The sequence below is a fragment of the Ceratotherium simum genome, chromosome 29 (genome assembly GCF_057802395.1).
Source record: "Ceratotherium simum simum isolate JZ-2026a chromosome 29, ASM5780239v1, whole genome shotgun sequence".
In the NCBI taxonomy this organism is placed as follows: domain Eukaryota; kingdom Metazoa; phylum Chordata; class Mammalia; order Perissodactyla; family Rhinocerotidae; genus Ceratotherium; species Ceratotherium simum.
The window spans coordinates 3,236,791-3,254,062 of NC_141928.1; positions in this window are offsets into that span (position 1 = coordinate 3,236,791).

A 17,272-nucleotide genomic window follows, 5' to 3' on the forward strand; every position below is an offset into this window, starting at 1 on the left:
TCAAATATAAAGTAGAGGAAGATGGGCACGGATGTTAGCCCAAGGCCAATCTTCCTCAGCAAAAAGAGGAGGATTGGCAACGGATGTTAGCTCAGGGCTGGTCTTCCTCACACGCACACACACACACACACAAATAAAGAGCTACATTTCAAAAAAAAATTAAAAGTAGAACTATCATACTATTCAGCAATTCCACTTCTGGGTATTTATCTGAAGGAAACAAAATCACTATCTCAAAAAGACGTCTGATCCCTCATGTTCATTGCAGCATTATTTACAATAGCCAAGACTTGGAAGTAACCTAAGTGTCCATCAATGGATGAATGGATAAAGAAAATGTGATCTATATACATACAATGGAACATTATTCAGCCATAAAAAAAGGAGGAAATCTTGCTATTTGTGAAAGCATGGATGGACCTTGGGGGCATTATGCTAAGTGAAATAAGTTGGACAGAGAAAGATAAACACTGTATGATCTCACTTATATGTGGAGTCTCAAAAAAAACAAGCTCATAGATACAGAGAACAGATTGGTGGTTGCCAGAGGTGGGGGGTGGGGAGTGGGTGAAATGGGTGAAGTTGATCAAAAAGTACAAACTTAGAAAAAAAATAATTTTTCTTATCAAGGGGAGGGTGTGGATTAAGTCACAAGCCCCGAGTCTGGAAACGCGCCCGTCCCCAGCCTCCAACCACCTTCTACCAAAAGTCTGGAAACCAGAGGCCGCTGGATTCTGTCTACTTTGCTTTCCTCCTGCCTCTGAGCAGCCCGCAGAGAGGCCAAGAGCATTCATTCATCAACAAGCATTTACTGAGCACCTACTGAGTATGGGCACTGCTGAGTGCTCCATCCAACGAGCCTGAGCTGCGGATGGGGAGACAGACCGACAAGTGTGGGGTAAATGGCCCAACCTGACCGCACGTGGTGATTCGTGGTATTAAAATGGAGAAGAAGATGAAGAGAGATGACGACGGACGGGAGCTGACAGAGGGCAGTGGAGCTTCTGGACGGACTGGCCCGGAAAGGCCTCTCTGAGGAGGTGAGGCCTTGAATGATGAGCCAGCCTTGAAGCACTTTCCCGGCCTCAGGGAAAGGGCTCGAGGAGGGAGCAAGCTTGGCACGGGGGTGGCATGGCAAGAAGGCTGAAGTGGCCAGAGGCTGGTAAGCGGGAGGGAGAGAGATGGGGCCGGAGAGACAGAGGCCAGCCCACATAAGAGCTCACGAGTACGGTCAATGCCACAGGAAGCCCCAGAGAACTTTCAGCAGCAGAGTGTGATCTGGCAGGAGTTTTTCAAAGCTCTCCGACTGTCGGGGACCCAGAACGGCACCAGGGAGCAGAGAGGAGGTTATTTCTGAGAGCAGGTGAGAGAAGACGCTGGGGCTGGGACGTGGGGTGGGAGGCACAGGGAGAGTATTTTCAAACTCAGCTGGTGAGACTCGCTGACGACGGGGATGTGGGAGGTCACGAAAGTGGAATGGAGACCTTCCCTTCACTTGCGTTTCTGGTAACAGGATGGTGTAGGTTAACCAGACCAATCTCTCGCCGAGTAAGAAACATGCTGAAAAAAAATTTTTAAGCAAACAGGTACCAAGATAGCAAAGAATCAGGAGCCCACAATTTGAAGGGAGGCCAGGCCCGCAGAGACGTGAGCGGGGCCTGAAAGTGCTTCTGATTGAGAGCTTGTGGCAAAACCAAATGGGCCTTGGGTTTCAACAGCCTCGTGCAAGGCAGAGACCCCAGCCCAGGCCCACTTATCGAGGGGACCCCACAGGAGGCCCTCCTCATAGAGCACAGAGACCCCCACTCTCAGGACGCAGCTGAACCAGGAACAGACCCACCTACGGGACCATGGGAGATGCTGCCTCAGTGCAGAGCATGGGGCTGCGGATGTCACTGGAATCTGGGACCACGGACAGCTCTGCAGCAGACCCACATCTGGTGACTCAAAGGAGCCTCGTCAATGAATTTACATCAAAGTGCCCTGGATCTCTGGTGGCCAGGGCCCAGAAGAACCAAATGCCAGCCCTCCCTGCTGAACTTCATCTTCATCCTAGGCCTCAAAGGGCCTCCACAAATCATTTACTAACGACAACAAGCAGGTTGTCGTTGTACAAGTGCACAAGAGGGCAAAACCCAACGTGTGAGAAACAGGAGAGGAAACAGCAAAAACAGAGCCAGAGACCTCAGATACCAGAAAAATCAGACACACGTGATTCAACGACTATGTTTCTATTAAGCTTAAAGAAATAAAAGCCAGACTGAAAAATCTACAATAAACAAGAAAGTATTAACAGTGAATTGATATGGTAAACCCAAGTAGAAAGCTGGAAATAAAAAAATATAATCATTAAGATTACTTATTGAATTTTTATTTTCTTAGTATATCCAATTCAACTGAAGGAGCATTGATGAACTGAAGAGTGGGTCAGAGATGTCACAGAGCACGTGGCACAGCGGGGCAAAAAGGTGGGAGATATAAGAAGTTCTGAGACATGGAGAAAAGAGTGAGTCCACCCATATTCCAGAAGGTAAGCAGAGAAACAGGAGGGCACAGCAATATTGGAAGATTTGATGTCTGAGAATTTTACAGCATGGATGGAACTCCCCAAAAAAGCCCAAGGAACGCCAAGCAGGATTAATAAAAAGAAGTCCATGTCTAGACCCATCTTAATGAAACCACAGAAAGAAAGGGAAGTATCTGAAAAGCAGTCAAAGAAAGGGACTGATTACTTTCTAAAGAGTAAGATTGACGGCTGGCTCATCGAACGCAGGAATGAAAACCAGAAGCCTGTGAAATGACTTCTTCCATGAGCTGAAAGAAAATACCCAGCAAAAATGCTTTCCAAGAACAAGGGCAAAATGAAGACATTTTCAGCACAATAAAAACTGAGAGAGCTCAGCATAGCAAACTGTCTCTACAGGAAATCCTAAAGGGTGAATTGCAGGCAAATTCTTATGTGATTCCAGATGGAAAGACTGAGTGGAAGAAGAGAAGGTGAGCACAGAAAGTGGGCAGAGAAAGTGGGTGCATCTAAATGAGCGCTGAAGGTGTAAAAATAATAGTCTTGTGTGTTAAAATCCCACCAGGCGGTATTAACACACCCACACACCAGGGCGCAGTAAACAGGAGGCCGAAGGCTCTGTGTGTCTTGCACTGTCTGGTTAACTTTGCATCTTTCTAAGTGTGGTGGGTTGAATACTGTTCTCCAAAATTCATGTCCACCCAGAACCTCAGAGTGTGATCCTATTGGGAAATAGGGTCTTTGCAGATGGAATTAGCTAAGAATCAAGATGAGATCATCCTGGATTAGGGTGGACCCTACATCTGATGACTGGTGTCCCTATAAGAAGAGGAGAGGACACCGAGAGACAGAGGAGAAGCCCATGGGGCAATGGAGACAGAGGTTGGCCTGAGGCAGCTGTGAGACTGAAGTCACCAGAAGTTTAGCGGGGTAGGAGGGAGAGGGGGAGAGGGGGAGAGGCAGAGGGGCGGGAGCTGTGGGGAGGGCCTCCCCAGCGGGGAGCTTGGATGTGGAAAGGGACATCGAGGATCGGAGGCTGGGGGTTGACTACTCAGTGTGGGCTGTGGGGTTCCTGCGGCCCTGAAGAACTAGGACTCTAAATGCCCTCTTCTGGCCCAAATGTCACACAGCCCACCGCTTCCGATCAGGTGGAAATGCCTGTCAGGTTTTGGGAGCAGAATATTCTGGAGGCTGCCTCCAGCTATCGAGGAAGGAGCCCCACTAACAGGGCGGGGGGGGGCGGGCTGGCTCCCTGCCAGGCAGTTGCCACCTGGGCTGGACTGTCGCTCTCAGAGCAAACAGCAGTGATCTAGACTCTGAAAACTCCAGGCTCCCGTCCGGCAACTTCGGGACGTTGGGCCACTACTTCATTCCTGTGAGCATCGGTTTCCCCATCCCAAGCCATGGTACCAGGAGGGACGGTGAATGTTCTCCAGCTACGCAGCCCCAGCTGGGGGACCCACTGTCCCGTGTGCCCAGGACTCTCTTGGCTTTAGCACCGAAAGGCTCGGGCATGTCCCCGGAAACTCCTCAGTCCCAGGCAGTGCAAGCTGGGCGTGGGGACGGCCGTGCCTGTGTCCCGGCCACCCCTACGGCACCAGCCGGCGGCCTGAGACAGCCTTTCCCAGGGAGGTCAGCAGGCGGGAGCACGGCTCCAGTTAGCAATAACACGGGGATATCCCCCGGCTCTGCGCGCAGCTGGGCCCCGTTCCCTCGGCTCTCAGCTCCCGATGAGTCAGCCCCTGGGCCTCCCACGGATGAGGCCGGCCAGCAAGCGCTGCAGACGCCACGTCCCCACTTCCCGCCCTCCAGGGCCCCTAGATGGCCTCCCCAGCTCGGGCCCCGCCATCTGCAGCAGCGGCAGGAGCCTGGGTAGCTCGTGGTTCTGAGAGGCAGGAAAGAGCCAGGCTGGTCCAGGCCCCGCGGCCACGTCTGCTGACCACACTCCTCGCCCATCCCCTCGGGGGTCTAGTGGACCAGTCCCGTGCCCAGGGCTCTTCCTGGGAGTAAAGTCTTCCACAGGCACACTCGTATGAGACGGACAGACCAAGGTGGGCCGCTCAGGCCTGGGCCAGCCTCTCCCTGCGTGCTCTCCTCATATCTGAGGCCCCTCCACGAAACCCTGTGGGCTGCAGCCAGCATGTTTATCCATCACCAGAAGCTCCGACGGTCATGCGGCTGGCCTGCCTCCTTCTCTCCTGTGTCTGGGCACAGAGGAGAGGGCCTGAGCCTGCTCCTTGCAAGAGGAAGGAGCAGAAGTGGAGTCACGCCGGAGCCCAGAAAAGCAGAGGCCCACAGCACCCTGTCTGGGTGTGCGGGGTAGATGAGCCGCCAGCGCATCTGTGCCCAGAGGCAGGTTGCGACATCGCAGCCACACGGCTGGCCTTCAAATGCCTACTTGACTCTGCATCTTGACTGAGCCTTCGGCCCCAGGGTCCTCTCAGGAGCCCCCTGTGACCCTGCAGAGAAAGTCTGGGTGGGGGCATGACGGGAGCTGGCCCTGTGGGGGTGTCAGGAGCTACACCTGGAGGGGACAGTCCCGGTTGGGGGGAATTGAGGAAGAACCCACAAAATCCACCCCCACACAGAGCCGTCCTTGAAGGTGGGGGTCGTCAGCGGCCAGGAGAGAAGCACACGTGGTCCCCACCAGGCCGAGGAGCCCGTCCCTTCCTCTCATCTGCCCTCCTTTCCTGCACCTGGAGAAGCCAGAGGTACGTAGAAGAGAGGCAGGAGCAGCAGAGGAGGCTGGGAGCAGCCAGCAGAGTCCCCTTCACCATGCATCGTGGGATGGAAAACCCCCACCCCTGACGTGCCTTGTTGTGGGGAGGAGGCTGCTGAAGGGTGAGGCTGGGGAGGGAGGGCAGTTTCGATTTAGATTGGACTAGACTCCTAAATACCCCCGGCAAACCTGCCCATCCTCCTAAAGTGCCCCAAAGCCCACGGGACCTGCCCAAGTTCTCCCCCAGCGGCTGGAAGGGGGATTCCACAGGGGGGTGGGGGGTGGAAGAAGAGCCATTCCCTGCAGACACCCACTGACAGCCCAGCTCACAAACCAGGTGTCGTTACCCCGATTTTAACTGAAAACTGAGAGCTCCGAAGCCAGAGCCCCACAAGCCCGGGGTGGCCGGGAGGGCCCCGGGATGTATGTTTGGGCTGAATAAGGTGGCAGAGGAGGAGGAGCTGACCGGGGAAGAGGGAGAGAGTCCCGGGCTGACAGAGCAGCCTGAGCCAGGAGGGTCGCAGCCTAATCACTCGTTCATTCATTCATTCATTCTTTCACTCATCAAAAATGTCTGGAAAGTGGGCTGTGGGCCAGAAGGTCCTGGCTGCAGGGACACAGCAAGGAGCAAGTCTGACCTGAAGGGGCCTGTCTCCCAGGGCCGATGGTCCAGAAATGGGGCAGCACCAAGAAGGAAGGAGAAAAGGCCTGAGGGGCGAGTGCTCCCCAGACAATCCAAAGGGTGATGATGGCCGGCTATCCCTCTCCCTTGTCCCCAGCTGGGAGGACACCAGGGTTCATCCCCAGCACAGGACACGCTGAAGTGCCAGGTGCTGACGACAGTCATAAAGGCCAGCAATGCATATCTTACCTACAGGTTGGTTGTATCATAATGGAGGCTCTATAAAACAGTTCTATTCAAAAACTATTTTCAAAAATAAAGTGCTTTCTAAACTATGAAAATGTATCTGTGTACCTTAGAGCAAAATAAAATAATGTGTTTATATTTATTATCCTCGGAACACTACCACATCTTTGCAGTCAGCATCTCAGCTGGGTGGATCTCTAATAGTTGTCGCTGGTGTTTATTTCAATTTGGTCTTATTGGGGCCGGCTCCGTGGCTTAGTGGTTAAGTGTGCGCGCTCTGATGCTGGCGGCCCGGGTTCGGATCCCGGGAGCGCCCCGAGGCACCACTTCTCCGTCCAATGTGAGGCCGAGTCCCACGTACAGCAACTAGAGGGATGTGAACCTATGACATACAACTATCTACTGGGGCTTTGGGGGGAAAAAACTGAATAAATAAAATCTTTAAAAAAAAAAAAAAAAAAAAATTTGGTCTTATTTTTTATTTTTTTCATGAAATTGCTGGCAAATCGTTCAAATGGATGTTAATTAATTTGAATTTCTTGAGGCCCTCAATGGCCCTTTCTCTGTAGACGACAGTATTTTTGTTTGAGAAAATATACTCTTGCTGGATGCTGAGATATCTGATAAACTCAGAGCAATTTCTGCTCAAGCAAGGACATTCATATCCGAGGTTTGTTTGGAATTTTTTGTTTGCTTATTGTTTTTGTTTAGCCTGAATGTATAAATTTTTCCTCCTGAATATTCTCCCAGGTGCTGTATTCGGGTTTCAATTCAGAGTTTATTCTATTTCTTCAACAAATCTATTTATAAGGCAAAATTCAAGTAGGTTGTCCCTGCATATGATCCTTTCCAATTCTGTCTAAATTTTGTTCCATTTAGTTTCAGAATATAAATTTATCACATTAAACCTAAAAGCACCATCAAAATGTTCTTCCCACAAGTTGGATTTTCCAAAGCACAATTACACAGCTATCAAATCAGATCTTGCACACGGGGGAGCCCGGAGCGTTGCATGTGTTCTGTTTCCTCCCTGCCTTCATCAGGATAAGCGTCAATGTGTTCACCTTTGCAAACTTTGTTCTCAATCATTAGCATTCTGAAAAGAGTCAAAAGCTCAAGGGCTTCGGTGCTCCATTTGTCAAATAGTTTGATTAAAAATCTCCAAATAAATTTAAATAGAATGCAACCAAAATTTAGAGAAAATGATTAACATTTTCAAAAATGTTCAATGTCGTCATGGGTCATTCTTCAACGGCCCAAACATTTCTGAACTCTGATAACGGGCGGCGACAACAGGGCCGCCGCTGTGCTGCAGGGGTTTTCTTTCATTACGAGTCACCTTTGAAACAAACCTCAAGGTTCAGTTATTCCGTGTGCACGTAAAAATATCTGCAGGTCTCAATAACTACACCTCCTACATCCATTGGCTGCGTATCAGGCTGGGTTAAATACAATTAGGAATTTGTGTGCACCCCAGTCAGTTCCCAATAGTGACAGGTTTCTGAATTTAGGCCAAATATTGTATTTTGAATCACAGTGCTGTGATCCTCCAAAATCTGTCTTCTTGTTGTCACCTCCAAAACAAACAAAATTTCACTATTGAAGGTGTTTTTCTTTTGTCTGTATTTTCACTGAGTTTACAGTAGTATTGATAGTACATCAGAAGTTTCACATCTGATAGAATGAACTTCCAGATGCTTTACCTATGTTCCATCTACTGGATGGAAAACAGCAAAGTGTTTTTGGAATTAATTTCACTGATTTCCTATGAAACTACTGATGACACCAACAGGCATTGCTCAACGGTCGCAAAGTTCTGACAACACGTGCACAAGAAGGCTTGGAATGAAAAACACAGGAATTAATTTCGCAGCACAGACGTTTACTCTGAGCGAACGCCAGGCCCCACAGAGTCCTGTGTAAATGCACCTTCTCGCTGTACTTGCGCCATCGTGGTCTTCAGGCGTCTCAACGAAACCAGCCCGTGAAACGCCCGGGGCTGTTCCGGCAGGCGGGGCCCCTGGGTCTCAGGCACTCGGTCCTGTCACTGCTGCCCCGTGTTGGATGTCAACGTCAACACCCATCGTATACAAAAGGTTCATCCACTCTCTCGAGAAAAAGAAACAAAAATTCAATGTTTTATTAAGCATGACTTCGTGTTTTCTGCTTGTTGCTGCTGAATGGGTCTATTGCAAAATTTCAAAAGCATTACCAAACAATAAAAAAATAGTTGTGGGTTCGCACCATCCAATAAATGGGAAAACCACAGTAGTAGTAAAGACTATTCTACATCTACTCCACGGTCAGCCTTCATTTTGCACACGCAGTGCACGTTTTCCTAACGTATAATTTCCCGCTGACCCCGCCCACTGGCCGCCTGGTGACTCACACGGGTCAAGACCAAAGCACCCGCCATGCTTCAGCCCTGCTCACTGGGGGTGGCCCTGGAGGACAGCTTCAACCGGGACGTTTGTCATCAACGTTGTGTGGAGGAAGAAGTGGCAGGAGATGAGGGTGTACAAGGACTCCAGGGCAGGGGCAAGCGGCTTGGAAGGGGCAGGGTTGGAAGGTTGGAGACCAGGAGGTCTTGGGAAGAGGTGGGCTCCCAATGTCATTCAGGGCCTCCTCTGCGGGCAATGGTCTCTGGGGGGCACTGGTGTGAACACAGCCAGGAAGAAGGATGCTGGCACAGTGAGGGACAGCCAGCCTCTCTTCTCACACCCGGTGCTTGAACAACAAGTGTATGAACAGGGCAGCACGGTGATGGAGTCAGAGGCTCTGCACAGCCCAGCGACCGTGGGTCCCTCTCAAGGCTGCTCTAGCTTCTGCCACTGCTGAGTGTGCAGCCATCAGCAGCAGAGACCAACTCGGAGCCCTGGATAGGGTGCCGTTCCTCCATGCAACTAACCAGCATCCTTATGACAGGCGAGTAAACGAGAACCCATCAGACCTTCCACCCTGGAGGCAACTTGCCTTCCCACGTTGATCAGTGCTCCGGGCATGGGTTTGCCTTCCCCGTGTCCACACGGCCTCTGCCGACTGCACTCACCAAGGGCTCACAGAGGCCCTCGTTTACCAGCACAGGGTCTGGCATGATGTTCCTCAAGCCAACGGGTCCCCATTACGATGAAGAAGGTATGGCAATGGGCCCATGGCCCCAGGACCCACTGATCCTGTCTTACACCTGTCACCCAGAACCTACCAGCCCGATAAAATATGAGAAGGCTCCTGAATGACTTAGCTAATGCCTAGGCTTGACGGTGACCTCTGTGGAGTCAGGACACTGTCTTCAAGATACAGTGTCTAATAGTCAAAAGCTGGAGACAGCCCAAACGCCCAGCAGCAGATGATGGATAAACAAAAGGTGGTCCATCCACACAAAGAAATAAAAAGAAATGAAGTGCTGGTACACGCTGCAACACGGATGCACCTTGAAAACATTCACTCAGTGAAAGAAGCCAGGCACCAAGGTCACAAGATGTGCCATCCCTCGTGCATGAAATATCCAGCACAAGCAAATCCACAGAGACAGAGAGCCGACTGGTGGTTGCCAGGAGATGGGAAAGGAGGAATGGGGAGTGACCGCTTAATGGGGACGGGGTGTTCCCCGGGGTGATGAAAGTGTCGGAGAACTAGAGAGAGGTGGTGGCTGCACAAAATCGTGAGTACACTAAATGCCACTGAATTGCTCACTTTAGAAGGGATAATTGTATGTTACGTGAATTTCATCTTGATAAAAAATGCATTAAATAAAAGAGAAAAGGGGCCAGCTCCAGTGGCCTAGTGGTTACGTTCGGTGTGCTCCACTTGGGCAGCCCAGGTTCAGTTCCTGGACACAGACCTACACCCCTCGTCTGTCAGTGGCCATGCTGTGGCAGGAACAAAAAGAGGAACACTGGCAGCAGATATTAGCTCAGGGCGAATCTTCCTCAGCAAAAAAAAAAAAAAGAGAGAGAGAGAATAAAAGAGAAAAGGAAAACATTTGATGTATATTTTGAACCACTGTCTTTCAAGGTACAATATACGTTCTGAAACAATGGCCATTATGCAGGTCCATGACCCCAATCATTAAAACATACAGGCCTAGGAACCAAGCGGTGGCAGGAGTGACCCTTCTCAACACAGCGTCCAGTACTCCCTCACGGAGTCTGTGCTCCCCACCCCGCAACTTCATGCTCGGTAGGCTTAGAGGTCCTTGTCCCCAGGGATGGAACCCTTCCTCCCGGGAACCTAGTAAGGCTCCCACTGGACTGGACATTCCACTGCTGCCTGGTTACCCAGGCTTGTCATGACAGCGGAGCAGCATGCAGAGAAAAGTGGGTCTCCACTCCACCTCTCTGCCCCTCCACGAGGAACTGGGGTGTTGCTGTGCAATGGGGTAGGGAGGCAGGCTCCTGGGCCCCCTCTTGGGTCTTCCACCCCGGGGGAAACCAGTGAATGGACGTAGCAGCCACGGCCTGGTGAGGGCAAAGTGAGCAGGGATGCAGAGCCCTGGAGGATGAAGGCCGAGGTTCCTCCACAGCAAGGCAGCAGGAGCCTCGGCCAGCACAGGGCTGGTGCAGGTGGGGAGCAGGCGGGGGGTCACAGCACTGGAAGGAACAGTGGTGACAGGGCTGCAGCTTATCCCACTTGCTCTCCTGAATTAAGAGGGTTTTTTGGCGGGGGGGTGCTAAGGGCCACCACACTGAAGAATCAGGGACAGGACAGGATGGACTTAATGAGGGACTTAAGGGGATTTGAAGGATGCAAGGGGCGGATTGTAGCAGCCGGGCTGGTGCCCTGTCCACATGCCCTCAACCTGCCCAAGGTCACCTGCAGAGAGTCCCCATAATGACCCCTGCTTCCCACGTTTCTTAGCCCCAGGATTTCTCTGGTATGGGGTTGCTCTGTCCGTGAATGCAGAGGACTGAGAGACCCCAGAAGGACTCTCAAACAATAAGGGATGAGAAGAGCTGACAAGTACCCGGTGTCACCACTGCCCTCAGTGGGGCAACTCAGAGGGTCCCCAGTGGGCTGAGCCCCGGGGGTCCGCTCATTAAGGCACGCTTGGTCGGCCTCCCTCCCCCACTGCCTCCCGGTGACCCCTAAAATCACCTCCAAAGTGAAACACTCGCCTCCACAGCTTTGTCTCGGGTCTGCTTTGGTGGGAAGCCAGTCTCTAACAGACTGAGGACCCTCCCTGCACGCTGTCCTGGACAGGAATGTGTCAGTTGTGTCTGGAAAGGAGAAGGAACGGCAACAGGCTCCCACTGCTCGTTTCTCAGCATTAGCCACGTGATGAAGTCACGACTCCGCTCACGGCGCAGTCGTCTAGTGCGCTGGGAAAAGAGCCTTCAGACTCGACTTTCCCAGGCAAACCCAGAGCCAGCCCGTCACAGGCAGTAGCCCCACTTCTTCTCCACAGCTGACATGTTGCCCTCGGCTCTGTGTCCACCCCACCCACCCTGGCCAAGCCTCCAGCACCATCCCTCGCCCCGAGGACTGCAGAAATCTTGGGCCTGGTGGTACGTCCTCTGCACATGCTCAACAACTGGTCCTCACCCTGCAGCCAGGGGGCTTAACCAGATGCCACCTGATCACGTCCCCACTCCACACTCTACTCCGAGTGAAAAGCCCTCTGTGGCTCCCTGGGGCTGCAATGCAGCTGGACACTGGGGCTGCTGGGACAGGGTATAAAGATTGAAATGCTGCCTTATCGGTCAGTAACTAGTGACAGTGACCTTCCATACTCCCCTCTCCTTCCCAAACACCAGATCTCTTAGAGACCAAGGCCCCGCCCCAGCCCGGCTCTCCAACCATTCTCATCAACCTGCCCGCAGGCACCAGCCTCCCTGTTGCCCTCGGTGCCTTGGCACCAGTCTTACTCACCTCCTTTGAGCCCTGGCACTGGCCACGCCCCTCCTGCAGGGGAGCACAGGCTGTCGTCTCTGCCTGGGAGGCTGTGGTCCTGGCTCCCCACCTCACTCACTCCTATTCATCGGTCAAAATCTGACTCGAATGCTGCTTCCTCCAAGAAGCCCCCTCTCATCCCTGAGATGAGTTCTGGCCCCGTGACCTCTCCCCGTGGTACTGGGCGCCTCCCTCTGGACACCTCTCACTTTGGTAAGTATACTCAGTCCTCGGGGTACTTGGCTAAGTCTCTCCTCTCCTCTGCATGGCTAGCCTCTTTGGGGCAGGAACAGGCTGGGGCTTTTTTTCTTTCTCATCAATATAGTCTCAGCACTGAGCAAGGAACCAGCCCAGAGCAGGAATGCAGTAGCTCTCTGCTAAGTGAACGAACGAATGAACGAGTGAAGTGCCATCCTCACTGGGCTCCGAGGTCCTCGCCTGCTTCCCACCCGGCCACGGCAAGCAGCACACACAAGAGGCCCGGGCTTCGCTGTGACTCTGGACTCTCAGGAATGCTCTGGCAGCACAAAGAATTCTGCTCCAAACCCCAACTGGACTTCTTATCTGCAAGGATTGCACAAAACCCTGGAACTTGCTTTAATCCTAACTGTCCATTTCGAGAGCACGCAAACCGGTACAGCTCAGGGGCCTGGGGGTGAACTCACTGATCCCTAATCTGCAGCAGATGCTGGGCAGGGCGCGAGCAGGCTTCTCTGAAACATACGGACGGTTTGTTAATGCTTGTGTTGAAATTCTTCAGAAGCGTTATCTGGGCTCGCTGGCTGCACAGGCCTCAGCTGGAGGGCTGGAAACAGGCCTCTTCTCTGGCCAGTAGGGGGTTTCAGTTGGGGTCCTTCTCTCTTCTCATGAGCCTGGACCCCAGGGGCCTCTCAGACGTAGCCAGGCAGGGGCACCTGGACAAGCCTTCAAGAAAATCCAAGTCCCAGCTTCTCCAGCACCTTCCATAACACCCATTTTCCTTACTGCGAGGGCTCATACAGAATTTTACACAAGTTAGCAACGATCTGTTCTCCAACTCCATCATTTGGCAAAAATATTCACCCAGCACTTACTGTACTGTGGCAGGAGGGGCAGGGAGGCGAGGAGGGTGAAATTTTGCCACAAAGGAGGGCAGGGCATCTGAGCAGTTAGGTGGGTGTCCCTGGAGCTGGATGTGGCTCCAAATCATGGCTCCCCCGCTGGGTCCCTCCGTGACCCACCGCAAGTCACTTTTTCACTGACTCCCCAGCTCGCTCATCTATAAATAGGAAATAAACACTTTTCCTTCGTGGAGTCAACATTTACCATGTGCCTGGTACAAATTAGGCACCCAATGTTTGTAAATGAGTTTGCTCGGTGCCTACTATATACAAGCTCTGGGCTCAATCAGTGATAGCCCTAATGACGATCACTCTCCTGGGGGCCATATTTCTGGCCACAGAAGGATCTTGTTTATAGCTCAGACTATAATGAAGCCCCTCTTCATCCACGGTGAGAATACAGACCCAGGATAACAGCATGCAAATGAGGAAAGAGAGAGGGGAAGAATCGGGGAAGCATACAGAGGGAGCAAACAAAACCCCACCAACAGGCCAAAGAGGCAGCCACAATTTTTGCAGAGCTTCTCAGAGGAAGCAACAAGACACAAATGCTTTGCTGGAAGGTTCCAGTGAGTTCTCAAGGGAGATGAAGTTGAAGAGCCCCGGCCTCCCAGGTGCACACAGGCAGGGCCAGGGCAGCGTGGCACACGCAGAAACACAGTAACAAAACATACTCTTGTTTCTTCTTATGATCTTTGGGTGTCCCTGCTGAGCGGTCACTCTGACCAGGTCCCAGGCTAAATGTTCGTCACCCACTCTCTCGTGGACTCCTCCAACAATCCAACGTGGCAGTCACCATCATCACCCCAATTTTACAAACAGGAGGCTCTGAAGGGTAAGTTGCCCAGGATCCCAGGTGGTGGAGTCGGGATTTGAACGCAGGCCACTGACCCGAGACTGCTCTCCCAGGACCACTCATAGAGAAGAGAGGGATCTAGACCAGAGCAGAGACCTGTCCTCTGCTATGTCGGCCAGTGGAGCCCCAAATTCTTTAGAGAAGGAGCTGGACATTATCCTCAGGTCCCCACTGCTGTCTCCTCTCAATGTTGGATGGAACCACATCTCAGCTGACTTCAGAGTGTCCTCCCCATGTTTGTCGTGCTAAAGTGTGTGCTCAGTCATTTGCAGCTGTCACTGTCCCCCAGAAATCCTGAGGGAGAGATCCCTTCCTTCCCAGGGGTATGAGGCATCAGTGTCTGCAAGGAATAGACACCTCCTCACGGTTACAGCCGAGATTCTGGAGCCCCGTGTAGGGAAACAGTCATTGCTGGTCAGGAACTGATTCCAGCACCTACCACGCACTGGGTTCTTTGCATCACTGCTCATCTTTAACCTTCCCCAAATGCATGAGTGAGGGGGCATTACCCCATCTTACACGGGGGCACAGGCTCCAAGAGGTGACCTGACCTTGGGCAGCAGAGTTTGGATATGAATCCAGATTGGTAGCTTGAAAGCCTGAGGTCTTCTCCTCATATTGCCCCCTCAACACCCATCATGGGAGGTTCTCTTCACAGCTTGCTTCCTTTGGGGAGGGCCACACTAGGAAAAAGGGGGTTCCCTGTGTCAGGAGTTCAGTCATCTCTTCATGGCTGGACGGTAAGCTCATCAAAGGCAGGACTCTCTATCACATGTCTTTATTTCTGCATCTACCACAGGAGAAACGGAGTACGTGTTCAGTGAAAATTGACATCATCAGAGAACGGGCCTCATGCAGTGTTCCATGGAGACATGCTCCCTCACAGTCGGAATGACAAACAGCTGTCATCTTGGAAGCTTCCTGGGACCCAGAGGCAGTGCCCACCCCACCCCTGGGTGAGGGACTCAGTACACAAATGGGCAATGGCCAGGCCACATGTGGCACAGATCTCTGACCCACAGTCTGCAGCAACTAGCCCAGAAAACCATCATATTATCTACAGTAACCAGCCTGGGAGGGCGGTGGCTGTAAGTCAGACTTGGAGGAAGTCAGACTGCTGTCTCTAGCTTGATCCAAGAAGCCCAGCAGTAACCCCTGGAATAATCGGCCCCAAATGGACTTGATTAATGACTTCCAGCTTCCCTAATTTTTGTCCTCGCTTCCAACTTAGGACCTGCCAGAGAAAATCAAATTGTGCACCCCTACCAATCACATAGGATGCCCCGCTTCTAGTTAGCCCTCCTCCAGCTCCCCCAGGCCCACAGCCTCCAATCAGGGCACATGTGACACCTTCCTTTTTTCCACTATAAAGCTTTCCCGCTCCTCTGCCCACCTCTGAGTCTCTGCCAAAATGAAAGTAACGATACCTGACTCCCTTGCCATAGCAAGCTATGAATAAATAGCTTTTGCTGGGTTGGCCATCATTTATTTTCACCTAGGGCACCATGTTAAGAAGGATTCAGAGGCTCCTTTTAGGCTCAGTGGTCAGTTAGCAATGTCTGCCATGGCCATGGGTCTGTAGGCAGTGGCAGTGGTGCTAAGAATCTGCCACTTTTTAAAGCATTTCCTCCTGCTTCCCCCAGAAAGGTGCCTCTGTCCAAATGCCCAGCTCCTGCTTCCCTGGTCCCAGTGGACGTGCAGATTGAAACACAGGAGACGCAGCAGGCGGAGGAGACAGAGACTCTGCTCACCCACACAGTCCAGCCGAGAGTCCAGCTCAGCACTCAGCCGAGTTTCCCTCTGTCCCCTCATCCAGCACTAGAATGAAAGGTAAGACACGGAAGTTCCGAAGGCAGACCGTAGATGTCCCAAACTCTCATCATTTGACCATAAAATCAACACAAAATGGGTGAGATCACAGACGGCTAAAATCCCCCCAAGGAAGCACCACCAGGCCAAAAACCGGAGGCCTGAGGCTGTGGCAGAAACAGCCACTGGACCACCGAAGATCCGACTCCCTTTCCACGGCGTAGACTCCTCGTTGAGAACCCGCTGCCCTGCCAGGGACGTTTCCCAGCCTCCCTTGCGGCTGGGTGGAACCATGTGACTCGTTCTCACCAATGGAAGGTAAGAGGAAGTGCCGGGCAGCACTTCCGGGTCAAGGTGGTCGCAGGCGTGAGGGCCGCCATGCTTTCTCTCTGCACAGGACTCGGGGGAGCCCTCGGGCGGAGCCGCCGGACGGAGGGAGCCGGGGTGTCTGCGGAGCCGCCGGGAGGAGAACGGCGGGGCAGGAGCCGCGCGGGGCCCTGCAGACAGCGGTCTTCTGCCGAGCGGCCCGTGGTTTCGTACCCAGCTGGTGAGCCGGCCTGACCGCCGGCCCCTGGCAGTGGCCGCACGTCCGAGGAAGGGCTGAGGCCCCGGGCGAGCGAGCAGGCCCCCAGCTGTCTGACGAAAGCGGAGAACGTGGGGGAAGCCCCTGCGTGCGGCGCGGGGAGATGGACACCCTGCCCGCCGGCTGTAGCGATCCCGGAGCCCGGTTTGTCAGTGCGCGAAAATATACAGGCAGCAGCGTTCATGCGAACTGGCGGTCCTCACGGAGGAAGCCATCCCCGAGACAGCGCGGCAGATACAGGAGGTTCGCGAAGCGTCGTTCCTTTAGCAGAGCCGTGGGTGTCCCCCGGGTGTCTCCAACGGCGGACGGGAAGACAGAGTTGCTGTGTTCATGGCCACGGGGCGTTTTTATGGCCTTTGAAGGCGGGGCGCTAGAACCTCCAGGAATGCCTAAACTCAGCCCTGCCCATCGTTCCTCCTCCCAGAGGGAGGACACATATGACAAGAGCAGTGAGGATCCGCGGACACCCGCTTCCATGCCGTTGGACGCAGAGCTCCGGCAAAGCAGGCGAGGGCCCATGACCTGGGCCCAAACCCAGCTCTGGAGGTTTTTCCACGCTCCAGCTAATTCCGTGGTACGGGGACCCAGAGCAGTGACCAGCACCCTCGGGCACAGAGCAGAGAGTGAGATGGTCAGGTGTCCAGAGGATGCGGGGGCTGGCTTCCAGCTCTCCCTGCGTGGAGTTGGGGGGGAGGCCAGAGAGGGTGGTGACCCAGCCGTCAGTTGGGACCTGCGCTCCAGCCAGCTGGGAGAGGGGACATGGAGCCAGAGGGAGGAGGAGAGGGCGCTGAGATCACCCCACCTTAGAGCGCAACAATGTCCTCACCACAGCACGACGTGGCATTACAACCACTGATGGACACATACCATGAGAAGGCTGAGCTGGATGGAGGTCATCTGTCCATCTTCTTCCAGTCCTGAGGG